This window comes from Anas platyrhynchos, chromosome 2 (assembly GCF_047663525.1).
Source record: "Anas platyrhynchos isolate ZD024472 breed Pekin duck chromosome 2, IASCAAS_PekinDuck_T2T, whole genome shotgun sequence".
Taxonomy (NCBI): domain Eukaryota; kingdom Metazoa; phylum Chordata; class Aves; order Anseriformes; family Anatidae; genus Anas; species Anas platyrhynchos.
The window spans coordinates 110,007,526-110,022,437 of record NC_092588.1 but is presented as its reverse complement, the minus strand read 5'-3'; positions in this window follow the sequence as shown (position 1 = coordinate 110,022,437).

Sequence of the window (14,912 nt, the reverse complement as noted above, 5' to 3'; positions counted from 1 at the left end):
TTTCTGAGATCGAAAAAGCAACATATATCACACTACAGCAAACCAGTAATATCTGGGGGTTGGGCAAAACGATTGGATCATACTATTGCCACACTTCATTGGCCACTTGTGGTCCCTGGGCAATTCAGCTCCTCCTCCCTTCCCCTGCAAGCCCCTATTCATCTTCTCACCACCTCCATCTTAGCAGTGCCTGCAAAATGCAAGAGGGCAGTGCAGGGCAGATGCCGACATGACCTCTGTGCATTCGCAGGCAGGCCCGGAGCATGAGGGTTTGGTTCATGCTGGTTTCCATGGCAATGCAGCCACACAGCAAAGGCAAGCCTCACAAGGTTTTTCCACAGAGGTGCACAAAGCAACAGAGCTAAGCTCAGGCCATATGGCTAAACCTGAGGCACACAAGGAGTTACCACCGCAACAGCAAAGCATTTCCCTCAACATTTTCCCGTGACCACCTCTTTTTTAACCCTGTAGTAATGCCTTTTCTAAGCAAGTACTGGAGAGAGTCATTTCAAAAAGCTCACACATACGTGTGTGTGTGTAGAGTATAGTACATACATGTAGACAAGAGAGACCACACAATCTATACACGTTCAAACTGCATTTCTGGTGACCCCTCTTTACCCTCTTATGTCTGAGAGACTTTCTTAAGGGCTTTCCTTAGAACCACAAAGCCGGAGCTTTAATTCCTGACCTATTTCCAAAGCTCAGCGAAAGCCAACACAGATGTACATTTACCACAGAAACATCCTGTGATTTTGTAAAGCAATTTAAAAAAGAAATCTGAACTTGCAAGGCTAAGCACTCCGAAAGCTCTCAAATTTAAAAAAAAAAAAAAAAAAAAAAAAAAAAGTCATTAGCAGAGAAAGAAAAGTCAGTTATCATTTGGTTTAATGCTTTCCTTTTTAAAATAAATTTATTTTCATTAGATGAAAGTGCTTAATGGCTTGAACAGAAATCCAAGTGTTTCAAACTTCCAGCATGGGTGCAGCAAGGTAAGGTGACAGCTCACACAAGAGCAGAAAACCCACGTTGCACAGGACAGCCCTCTGCACTGCCATGTTTCTGTGTCTCTCCTGCTGTGAGCTGTGTTCCTCAAACTGGTGGGAAGGCACAACCACTCTCAGCATGACCTTCTAAATTAAGAGCATGCAGTGTTTGTTTGCAAAAGCTTGAAATCCTGCATGCCACATTGCAAGTTTCCATTCTCATTTTTGGTAGGGCCATTGCACACTGCCCCGGGATCATGCAAAGACCTGGTACAACATTTGCTTGACTCATGCAACGTTTTACCAGTCTTGCCAGTATTAGACTGTAGAGCTGAGTATCTTACTCAACCCTGCAAGTAGCAAACATACAGGAGAGTGCTAAAAAGCACTGAAAAGTATAAACACCTTCCACAAATGTCAGATATCAAAGACTAATGATGCCTGACAAGCCATAATTGACACAATGATAACCAAGTATCGCGTAAGATATGATTTTATTTTTTTTAAGTATAGCAACATTTCCAGCTACACGTAGCTACTTTAAACATTTCACTTTAAATGCAAGGAAATGAACTTTAAAATTGGCAGTTATTATCATGAAGCATTTGCAACAGCTGTATTGTCTTTTTCTCCTATCACTCCTAATCAGCACCCATAATTTGCATTTAATTCAGATTATCAATGTATCACTACTACAAAGGAGACAAAAGCATAATTTGGTTGTAAAGGAAAAAATAAAAATACTGCTCAAAAGCTAGCAAGTGAAATATGAACACACAAAATACAATAATCAGTAAGTTTTCTCACCTAGTGTGAGAGAAATTGGACATGAATGTATGGAAAGTTTCCCCAAACCTTTCTCTCTTCATTTCACATACTGTATGGAAGAGCATGCCAAATCCCAAAGCAACATTCCCACTTTGGGGGGAAAAAAAGTAAACCACATGCTTTCCATTAATAGCACTCTCTTCCTTTAAATAAACCTTGTGCACTCAGCCTGTGAATATGTTACGGTTTAAATATTTTGCTAACCTTTTGCTATATTCTCAGGAAAGCAAAAAGCAGCCCTGACAGACATCTGCCCCCAGAGAAGTTATACATGGGTGTGGCAGAAAGGTGGGTTTTCACCTGTTCAAAAAAGGAGTGCCTTGTTAGGAACACAGCCCAATTCCTCCAAGGTCATCTGCCATGGCTCGTCTCAGAGCTCCTGCTCTCTGGCCACAGCGAGGGAACTGCCTGCCAACACTGCATGCACAACAATGCTGGCTTGCCCCTGCACAGAGGAGAAAAGAATAGCATCAGAAGAAACACTCTTACTGTGTTTTAAATGAGAAACCTCTATCTAAGGAAAGAGGAGGATTCTTGGGATAGATTACACTATTAATTAATTAAGGCACATACCAGAAGCAATTCAAGTGCAAAGACATGACTGCACTGACATGACAGGCTAGCCCAGAGCCTCTCACCAGAAACACCACATCTGGTTACATCTGTAAAAAAAAAAGAGGGCATCATGAAAGGCTATGCTCAATCTCTAATGGGAAAAGCAGACATCTTCTCCTTGTCGAGCTTTGTTGTCTCGCTATACCCTAAGTCACAGGATGGATCAGAAACCAAGGGACAAGAAAACATCCTTGCCACGTGTAGCCAGTGAATTCATCAGGGCATCAAAGGGGAAAAACTGATTGCCCTCCAAAATAGCAGGCCAGGAGCAGCGCTGGAGCAAGCACCCAGCCAGCAGTCTTGTGGCCAGGGCACAGGGATGCAAGAGAGGGTGCCAGTGGTTATCAGCTTCAGTTGTTTGTGAGGGGGGATCCCCATAAACAGAACCAGCCAAAAGGGATGTTTTATAAGTCAACAACAAACCAGCCTTGCTTTTAAAACCTTGGCAAGGGGAGATTAAAACTACAAGGGCAACTGCACTGAGCGTTTTCATTCAATATGTGTATCCTGGTTGTAAAGAGCAGGCTGCATGCAGTACAGTGTGAAGAAGCAGAAGCAGAGATAATCAGATCAGCCACCAAACAAAAAAAAAAAAAAAAAAAGTTGGAAATTGCAATCTACTGCTAGTGTCAACATCACAGTCACAGCTATCAACAATATCCAAACTTAAAAACCATGCTACTTAAAACAATTCTCTCAACTCTTAATTTGGATGAGGGCTCAGTCATGTTAAACATGGATCATATTTTATTTTTAGTATTTTCCTCCCCTGAAATGGCTATAAAATAATGAAAGAAGAAGAAAAAATAAAATAAATAATAATAATAATTAAAAAAAAGTAGAGTCCAAAGTTGATTATAATGTATAAAGAAATGTAGCTTGAAAGTTGCACAACAGCAGCAATCCTGCAAATACTGCTGGCAAATTATCATTTACCATCTGGCTATCTTAGTATGATTCTTTGGAGTTTGGGGGAAGAAAACTGGCAATAAGCTGAGCAGTGTCTCTGATGTCAGTTTTGCCTTTAGACATCTACAAATGTACAAAAAAGGCTTTTATCACAGATTTATCTGCAAACATGCATAACTATTACAATAACTAGATTGGCCTAAGGGTGGTAGAAATAAGCACTCAAAATGGTGAGGTATCTGTTAAAAGTCAGAGTGCAGAAACAAACCAGCACTGCACACACACACTGGCCTCTCCCCAGCCTGTCTCAAATCTCTGAAATTCAGCAGCCTGACTGTACTCCAACCAAATTTGTCCTTGCAAGCTTCTCAGAACAGTGTTCACTTTTCTCTAGCAATGTTTCGAGTAGGGTCACAGATAATGTCACTCCCCTCTACCTTATTCAGAAATACCCTTCAAAAAAGGGCAGAAGGAAATTTAAAACATCACCTAATAAAGCAGCTATTTGGAGACTAGGAACATGTTGACTTTGCTAGAGCAGGCTGTGAGCTGAGCTCGTTCCTTGCATTTCCAGCCAGAGGTCCATACCATACACATGTGGCTGCAGAAATCTTGCCAAAAGGAAAAAGCATTCCCAGGTTCCCCTTTTAGAGGCTCCAGTTGCCCCCCATGAAATGACCCAAGTCTTCCTTTAAAGAAAAAAATAATCAGTGTCTGTGTGCTCTTGATCCATGCTGCTAAGGCAGGCTCAACCATCAACCCAGAAGGGCACACTGCAAGTCAAATTCTTCATACATTTTAATTACAGTTTACACAAAATGAAAGTCGGGTTAATAAGATCGGTTCATAAAAAATTAATAAGAAGTGGCATTTTTGTACAGAAGATCAGGGGACTTAGCCTTCCGAGAGATGATCAGAAAACTATGTTGCATGCAGAAGTCACCTCTAGCCCTCAGCTGGGAAAAAGAAGGAGCAAAAGGGGCAAGGGATGGAGAAAGGAACAAGGGATTTTATTTAATAAAAAACTTTTTGAAAACAAGCATTTCTCATTAAGCTGGTCCCTCTGTAGCAGAGCTGCAGATCTGAAAGGTTTTCTCCCATGTGTTGTTCAGAGACCACTAAACGCGCACAACACCGCAGACGCAGGAAGCAGCAGAAAACCATTCTGAGCAGCAGAGCTGGAAAGGCAGACAATAGCTGCCACCTCCAGATAGTGAGAAAATGTGCTTTCCCGAGGGGTCCGCGGCCACCCATATGTAATGCGGATAAGTGAGAACACGCTCGACCCTGGCCAAGACGAGACCCGCTGCTGCAGCTGCTGGCTGGAAGCACTGGGTGGCCTTCACTTCAGCTGCCCTCGGTGCTTTCAGATGGAAAACATGAGCACAGCAACCCGGGCGGTGCTCCCAGTGCACGGGCCCAAAACGGAGGGGGGGCGGCGAGGCTGTCCCCTGCCAAATACTGAGTCACAAGGCAGGGAATCCCATGCCGAGCCCGTGGGCTGGGCTGCGCACCAGGGGAACACCACCCCATACCTCCCGGTAGTACTGCCAAAATTACCCCAGCGCATCGTGCCCTTTAGCTGGTCCTTTCTTACATCACGTTTTGGCTGTGTTGCATACAACACCAGTGTTTCCAGTAAGCAGAGTAGGAGAAAGGGACAGCGCTGCTCCAGGGCTTGCTCTTGCTCACCCCATTTTCATAGCCCCGTGCCTGGGGTTGCACCTCACAGTTCCCCACCTGCCCATGGAGGTGGCTGTGGTTCCAGCTCCTTTATGCTAAATTTACTTCCAAACATGTGGTCAGGAGTATTAGTAAATGATTCACTCTATGATTAAAAAGGGATTTATTATTATTATTATTATTCAAACAGGGTGAGAGGGACAGCATAAAGTTACTTTCAAAGGAATATCATCTGCAAGTTAGAGCACTTCAGTTAAAATAATAATAATAATAATAACAACCTACAAGGTTCTAATTTATTAATGAATAGCTGCTGTCTTTGTAATTTTGCTGTACTTATTCCATTACTGTCTGACACTTCCTATTGTCACTGCCTGAATTTTTAAACGCTTCCGCATGACTAGTGATAATCTCCACATTTCATGGAGGGCTGGTAATAAAAGGAGAGAGATTCATGGGTGTATACAAACGATTATAGCTAAACGTGCTCTAAAGCACTTAGCTCAATTTCTAGTATGTCTCCCTTCTAGCTTCAAGCTTTGGAAAGGAAAACAAAAATGCAAAGAAACATTTTTCCCCCATTTTTTAATTTTTTTTTTTTTTTGGTCCTGCACTGCATTTATTCTTGATTGAGAAAGAGAAACAAAGTTCCTTCTCAAAACATAAAGACTGCCAGCACAGGGTACAAAGATGCAGGACGCCTCCGTGAAACAAATGTTGGCAGCAAACTAGGCTTCGTATCTAGATTTTCTTTCAGAAAATCTTGTAGAACTGGTACAACAAGCTATTGTGAGCAGCTGCTTGGAGGATATAACCTCACAATAAACAATCTGATTTACACACAGGACTACATATGCTTAGACAGTCTTTTATTGTTTACTCCCAAGTATTTTGACACCCTTTTACCCCGATTCTCTCACTTTTTTTTTTTTTTTTTAACAGATAAGAGCAAAGACCTTATGCATTTGAAAGCACTGTTAAAGGACCTTTTTAAATTCATATTTTCTTAAAGTCCTACTATTCCACACCTTGAAATTATTGCCAAAGGACTACTCTGGAGCATTATAGATTTCACTGTCTAAAAAGCCAAGCACGCAGACTGCACGCACAATCTTCACCAATCTTACTCCACAGCAGAAACACCTACCACACTTCCCCCATGCAAAACAAGGGTGCAGTAAGCAGGGATACCCATCCCACATGCCACTCATGTCAGGGTCTTGCCAACTTCAAACCCAGCCCAGAGTGTTTGCTATGGCTACTTCTGCAACACTCAAAGCTAATACAAGATGCACTAGTAGCTGCTAGAAGCAAAAATGGCCCTGCACATTTGGAGAGGGCAGAGGCTTAGGGTGAACAGCTCAGCCACCGCTTTCAGAAACATGGTACAACAATGTGATGACCAAAACCAGTGAGCTGCAACAGCCTGTCAGGTCAATACTAGCACTAAATAATGCACATTCACTGCACGGTGTTTATTTGCCATGTTTTACATTTTCCGTTGTGATTCTGTTTGTTGTTTTATGTTGTTTTTCAGCGTGATGCACTTCTTTACTGGGGTTCCCATGTTTGCACAGGTAGCTGCTGCATGCCTTCATGCCCTTCCCAATCTATACACCGGATCTCATTAAGCACTGGTGCAAGGAGCCCTGTCCCACCACTGCTTTGCATTCCCTCTTTTACTTTGTTCTTTCTTTCAGTCAGATTGCACAGGGTTTCTCCCCCTCCCCCCCCCCCCACTACAGCTCTCAGTCCTGTCTCCACGCTGATCTCCCCTTCCCTCTGCTCCCCAGAACATCTCTTGGGAGGGGTCCTTCCATCCTGACATAATCCTTCCTGCTTAAAACTGCTCATTTCATGTAAGCAATAGCTGTTTTTCACCACCTCACTCCAACAGCAGTTTCTCCATGCTGTATGTGTGCTGTGGACCTCTGCCTAGGGACAGAGATGGTTTACATCATGCCACCAGCACCCTGTGGCTCTACTGATGGCAAGGACATATGGTCAAGATTTTCCTGTAGCCCAACAGCTAGTCGCTTGCTTCCATAACTTTGGTACTGTAGACTGACAGCAGCCTTGCTGTCCTGGTAACAGCAGCACCTACCTCAGTGCTGGAGAAAAATCTTTTTCTCCTATGCCCTTACATGCCATGCCCTCGCACCCCTGTTTGTCACCATGAACCAAGTATCCTTCTTGATACAAACTGCACTTCTGTCTGAACTTGTCGCTTATTCCATTGACAGCCAAAAACACGGTACAGCCAATACAGTTCATTGCACTGAGCATCAGCAAGCAGAGTGGGTCCATAGTCAGCTAAGCCAGATTCATAGCTGAGTAACCAAATGATATGAACAGCCTGTGGTCAGTCATTTGTAGCTAATTTTTATCTCATCAGCCATGGCCACTCACCAGAGGTTGCTCAATACCCAACAACATTCACACCTGAGAGAGAAGCCCTTGACCACTTTAGGGATTTGCAAGTAGCTCCTGAACTTGGTTTACTGGATGGGGAAATGTCTTGTTTTACCATGGACCCCCATATTCAGGTAAACTGTGCTCAGCCTATTTTGTTGTAGTTACAGTTGCCTTTCTCTCTGTCTCAGCAGATAAAGAAGACCTCATAGTAGCTCTGTCTTTAAACAGAATGAAAAGCCAGTAGCATGCATCACCCCTAATAAGCCAAAGGCACACCAAGATTGCTCACTGATGTTTGAGTGTGCTGGCAGACTTGCGTAGCACATCTGCTTCAAAGGGAATGGCTAAGGCAGCTGGCTGAAAGACACTGCTTAGTTGTTTGTGCAATATTTTAAGAGCAACTCCAAGGTGAAAGCATTTCATAAGGAATAAAATGGATAAGTTTTTTATGGCTTTCCTAGCTCTCCCCTCACCCCTCATCCAAACTACTCATCCATCCACTTGGCATCTAGCCTTTATTTCCAGAAAGAATAAGTGGCTTTTCTAAACATTACTCATATAACTACAAGTGCTGAACATAACCCAGAGCTGTCCGACTTTAGTGCAATGGGCATGTAGGCTGGCAATTTAACTGCAGCCCTAAAGCTATGTCTAGCTTGGATATGCACAACTATTTACATGGATTGTTATACAAAGAAGTTCAAACCATCATGAGAGCTGTTTGTTCTTGTGATTTCCTTTCAACATTAATGAAAAGCCTGCAAGCAAACAATGTTCTCCTCACCTTGAAATGACAGGGAAAGTGAATATGCAAGCCAGGCTTTGAGGACTATTCATAGCTTTCAAGGTTCAATCTGGACCTCCTAGAGCAAAATTTTCTAAACTCACGTGCCCTCAGATCTCATCCACTGAGCACTTCCAAATACAGGACAAGGTCTAAAATGTACTATTCCTCTCACTACAAAGAAAAAATATACCTAGACCTCCAGGCAATACTTTGAAAATTTATTCCTTCATGCCTTTGTATTTAAATAATGACTTTTGTCCAATACTTACAATGATTGCATTTAAGACCTTTCCATTTGCTTTAGGTAACTAGATCACACTACCAGTGGTATCTTTACTCTTCCCTAGGAATCCCTAGGTAAATTTTCAAGAAGGACAGAAAACCCTTCAAAATCATGAGGCAACATTATCTACTTGTTCTGGGCTGAAATGGAAAACATTTTGATCATGCTCCCTGTGCAGTTCCAGCTAGCAACATGAATCAGATTTCTGAATGCAGGGATTGATCATAAAATGGTTTACACTAGTATAATGCCATAGAGTAATTTAAAACATTATCTGCTTACTTTTATATAACTCTCCTTCTTCTATTCCCTTCCTCAGGGGAATAGCTACAGATAGAGGTTTTTTTTTCCAGAAAAGATACCTAATTACCTACTAGAACATTGGATCAGGTAGGTATTTGCATGCTTTAATTTATGTCTACAAAGGTACTCTGGGGCACAAAATAAGAGCTAGACCGAAGCCAACTTTACAAGTTTTTGACAGCCAAGTACACCAACCAACCTTATTGTCTATTTTGAATTTGAAATTTAGCTTCAATTCCCAATTTTGATAAATAAAATAAAGTGGTTTAGGTATGAGAGAACTCTGTTTTCATAGGGTTAAACATAATTTGAAACATACACACTCATTCAAGCCATGCAATGTACTAAAATGCAGGGTTCACAACATCATCTGCCATGATCAGAGCACAAGCACCCAGACGAGGAACATGTGAATGCACAGGCCAGCAGGCATGCTAGAGAACTGCCCCATGCACACCTCTTGTACAGTGGAATTAACTCACTGACAGACTACTTCACATAAACCACAAGTCAAAAGCATATACTGAGTCAGTAGCCAATGCTATGAATGTACCATGAATCCAATGAACTCATTCCACAGTAATTTGTTTGTATTCCCACAGCCACTTTTATGGGTGCCAGAGCTGGTCTGGCTTGTTACTTTCTGTTGTTTTAAAATTCATGTCCTTCCACCTGTTCATATTTGTCCAGTGGGACAAAAACATATTGCACAGCTGTAGGAAAACTTCACCACATTTGCATTTTTACATTTTGACAATGTAGCAACATAGAATAATCCTACATAACAAATACCACTGCAGCACAATCCACTCTAAGGTCTGCTAGCAACCCCATCCTGATGCAAGTCTACAATGAGCAACTGTAAAAACAAACCACCCTTGCTTTATGAGGTTGCTCCCTAAAGTTTAAGCCAACAATAAACCCATAATATTGACAACTGGGATTACAATAGAGACTCTGTGAACTGTGTCATTTATACACCAGTACATCTCAGCAAAAGTTAGAGGAACTGTAATCCTTCAAGTCTGTTTTAAGCCTGTAACACCTGAAATCAAAGTTTAGTACCTATTCTACACTCCTTTTTTTTTCATTTGATTCAATCTAACTGAGTTCATAACATTGTCTATTAGTCCATGTATAAGCAACTGCAAAATTCTTCTTAACCCAAAAGATAGAGGTAGTATAGCCTACAGGGCAAGATATTTTGCCAGAAGTTTTAAATTTGGTATTTGCCCTTTCTTTGTTCCTTCATGCACCTTTCCCATAACTCCTATTTACTTTCTACATTTTCTTCATTTTCTACTCTTTTTTTTTTCTTTCATTCCATGGTATTTTATCTTTCTTTTTTTTTTTTCTCTAAACTTTTGCTCTGTCTCCTTCACCTGTATCAGTGTCTCTTTTATAGCCCTGAGCAGTCAAGATGGAATTAAAACTTAGAGCTAACATTGTCCAAATGGGTTTTAGATGAAGTAAAACAAGTTTTCTAACACTAATAGCAACACAGACCAGAACTCACATACTATTAGGGAATTTTATCAAAGGAAGGGGGAAAAGCTGTTTTCCTTTGTGTAAAAGCCATCCTTAGGATAGCTTATGCTTTTAAGTGATTATTGAGACGTTACAAATACTACAATTTCAAAAAGATTTCATGAAATCTAGCTGCTGTTAATCACGTGTCACTGTTTAACCATATGGTAATTAACATCTTTCCTCCTCACTTCATTTTACTAGATAAAATAAGGTGTTATATCACCTTATACCAGTTTGCACTTGTATGCAATTTATGCTACAAGTTCATATTTCAATTTCCTAGTCTGCTGTCAAGAGCATTTCTTCCTTGGGATGTTAAAGCAAAATGCTGGATCTTCAGCGCATTATATGTGAAATACTATTATTATAAAAATATTTAATATTTTCAAACAAACCCAGGGGATTGAGCAAGCACAGATCTAAAATTTAAACCTAGATGTCTGTCAAAAAAGGGTGATTTGCTGCATGAACAGCAAACTAAACCAAACAATAACCATGTCTGGATTCCCAGTCTCCTGTGTATCCAAAATATAGAGAGATGTAAAAATGTTCACTTCATCTGCAAACTTGGATACCAAAATATTTTATTTAGGTGGTCAAATATAGATTAGGATGGGTATTGGAAGATAACCTCTTTTGAGTTTGTTCAGAAGTTTTATAGTACAGTAATTTGGGGAAAAAGCCTGGGAAAACAATGATTTAAAAAAAAAAAAAAACAAAAAAAAACAGAGCCTGTGCTCATGCAGATACCCAAATGTACTTCTTGAAGCCATGTAGAAATATCTGGTCAATATCTGTCAACTAAGATTTATGTTGTCATAATGAGATATTATTAGGCTGCTTAGTTTGATGCATCAGAAGGTAGATCTGAGGTAGATCTTAGATCCAAATCTGTCCCATGTACACATACTTTTGATGCTTAAGTATGTAGTGCTTTCACATCAAAGCTTACAGATTAATTTATCAGAGTGAAGAGAATGCAAAATTATCATAGTCCAACTGCTTCTGTAGCAACAAAGCTACATTTGGAATAGATCTTCAGATGTTTTATTATTGTTTATTTTTTCACTCAAAAAAGAACAAAAACCCTTACCAAAACTTTACTTAAATGCATCTTGTCTACTTCCACTGAAATTCCTCCACATAGGAAGACTTAAAACACAGTTCAGAACTATTTTGCAGAGACACAAGGTTTTTTTCCAACAGTATTTAACATTGAGCAACAGGCAAAAGCGGATAGAAATACTAGAAGTATAGCATGCCTTTTAAGCTACAAGTAAACCACCTAGAACAGATGCTATACTCTGCCATATGCTATGCCAAACTCTACTATACTAAAGAGCCATTGCTGATTACTGCTGCTATGCTATTTCCAAATGTTCCTCTACCAAAGGTAAGCAAAAAAAAAAAAAAAAAAAGATTTTTCCCTGGAGTGAACTGACACTTGCTTAGAAAATATATTGTATAAAGCTTTTTCCAAGAAGTGTATGTCCGTCCATGACCAAGAACCAAAGCAGGAGTAGAAATGAAAGAAAGCATCTCAGTCCCAGCTCATGTCAGCACTCCTGAACCAAAGCCAAGGTTATGATATGTGTCAGAAAATATACCTAATGTTCTTTTGATGTTTAAAAGAAATAGTTTGCGTCAAATGCACTGAAAACAACAGTTATTTTTGCCATGTTACTACCTGTCTACATCATTGTCACATCATTGTGTCATTTTGATACATTAGAAGTGTAATAAGTTTAAATGAACAGTTCTGTTTCTTGCAGACAAGACAATGATTTTCTAAGAAGAAAATTATTCCAGGAAAACTGCTTGCTGCAATACTGCATTTCCCTATCTGCCCCTTCCACCCTGTCTCACCTGGGGTGGAAAGAGGGTGCAGGGGAAAGAAGAGAAGTTGTCTATGAACAACTCAGTGAGGGTAGGACAAAACTACCAACAACAGATAAACATTTATGAAATAAAGTAGATAAGAAAAACATCAAATCTAAACATTATTAATGAGTATAAGTAGAGGGAAACATTAAGAAGTCAGCAGCTAAAACCAACTGACATGTTAATTGATGGAGTTATAGTTACCAGGGCAACCACAGCTCTCCTAACTTTTGTTCTTTTCATACATTTGTTTTTGCACTGAATATTCTTTTTTGTTTAGTATCTCCAAAAACTTTATCATCTTTGTAAGTATAGGCAGAGCACCTAGCACCTAGGAGAAGGCTTCTTTGGGAATCCTGTATGTGGACCCACAATAGTTCTCAAACTCTCATTAAGCACGCTTTTATCTTCTTATGGTTTTAAAATGTTAAAACATGTTAAAAGTTGGCACTTCGTTATCTTTCTTTCCAACATTCATCACATACTTATAGCCACTTGAAAGTCCACTGTAACTTGCCTTCCCAAAAGTCACTCCATCCCAGGACCCAAGCCTCTGACAGAATGGCACACACTTCCACCTGCACGATTACCCTTGAGATCAACCAGTAATGCCAAGCTTTCTCCATGTGGACATCAAGCAAACCACTAGAGTTTGTTCAGACAAAGCCTGGAAAGAGGAACCAGGTCATCTGCATGACTGCGTCATATATTACAGAAAGGTTATTCTGCTGACCTCTGTTCCGATACACAAAACATTACTGATAATACTCTTTCAAATACTTTTGGTTTGGGTTTTGCTTTTAGTTTTGGCCTGCTGCTTATTTAAGTAATTCTTAGGCATTCTTGGTCTTGCATTCACCAGGGCTCATTTGTACTGTTTGGTAAGGAAGAGTTATTGCCTTAAATCTTGGAGAAGATCTAATCTTGAGAACTATCATCTTAGGCTAAGAAATGAATTGAGTAGACAAGCAGAGCAACTGCTCTGATCCTTGGATGATTTACAAAATAAGCTGTGGAAATGCAGAAAAAATTGTTACTGCTTGAATCAACAAAAGGAGGAAGAAGGGGAGGAGCAGGTGTGTAGTGGTTTCTTTCGTTAGGGTTTTCCAAAAGCAGCCTGGAGAAGACACCGTTTGGGTAGCTGAAGCAGGCACGTGCAGATGATGAATGCTTGAGCGGAATGAAGTTACGCTAATCATAATCATGCCATTTCAGGCTATGAAATATGCACTGCCCAGCTGGAAACAGAAACCAGAGTGCTGCTTGCTGTTACTGATTTGAGTGCAAAATAAAATATAAAATAATAATAATAATAATAATAATAAATAAATAAAAAAAACTAGGTACAATTCTGAAAATTTCTTGAGAATTTCACATGGTGCAGTCACATGAAGAACTAATATTTGCTACAACTGACAGTTTTAAATCTTCTCATTTACATAAATTGCTCCAGTAGTAGTATCTTAGGGCTCTACTAATAATTATAGAAATGGTTCAGATGTTTTTTTTTCATGGGCTATTTTGAAAGATTTTAAGATTTGTTCCTATGATACTTTTGCAAAGTCACACTGCAGCCAGAGTTACGATATGAATACCATCGGAACTTTGTAGTCAAAGCTGAATTAAAGACTTTGTATGTGAGAGTGTATTAAATGAAAAGACTTCTTCTAAAAAAGAAAGGGAAAAAAATACTGACTAGTTTTCTTCACAATCACGAACGCACTTTTACCTGTGATTTGCAAGAGATTAATATTGCTTACCAGTGTAACTGCCAGCTGCAATAACAAACATATGACATTAAAAGGATGTGCTACAGATATAGTTTCTTTGTATTAGCTGATGTTAAGGACAGATTCCCAAGATGAAGAAACTAACTTTAAAGAGTTGCATTTCTGCACCAGAAGCAGTTTTGATTCTTGCCACTGTGATGCTAGATAAGTTCTAATCTTGTCATCAATTATGAAAGATTCTTATGACAACCTTGATTTTATGAAATTAGGTTATCTTCCAGCCTGTGGACATACTCGTATTGCATTCTGGGTTAATCCACGTGTATAGCTCACTTCTGTCAGAATGACAAAAGACAATTGATTTTGTTTCATGGTGTATTCTTATCAATGTTCTCCTATGCACTTAGCCAGTCTTTGACTGATAGGGTGTTAGAGGAAAGGTCCATTAATTGATTTGTAAATAATTACAGCTAAGTCTTCACTTTTGACTAGCTATCAATAAAGACTTATCCTTTTTTCACTGGTGAATGCTTTCAAATCACCTTCAGTGTCCAACTTTGAGCCACAAAAATCATTTAAATCATTATGCATTTTTATAGTAGTACCTACTGGTGATGACAGAGGTAAGAGTGTGTCAGCTTTTCTCTTATTATCACTTATGAAGATGTAGAAAAAAGCAAAATAAATATATAAATAAATAAAACGTGAAGGGGTGGGAGGTGGTACTGGGGGATACAAATCAATTACTTCTTGAAGTGGGAATTAATTTTCAAACCTTGTAAAAATTCATCAAGTGTACAGAGAAAAGACTATATGCATTACTTGGTATATTGTTACTAAACATGCAAAGCCTAATAAGTTCATTACCTGTGTGTAACATATACAGTAGTCTATCTGCTCGTGTAGTAATTTTTGTAATTTTTGAACCTTTTCACTAAGCTCAGACACAGCAGACATAGGAC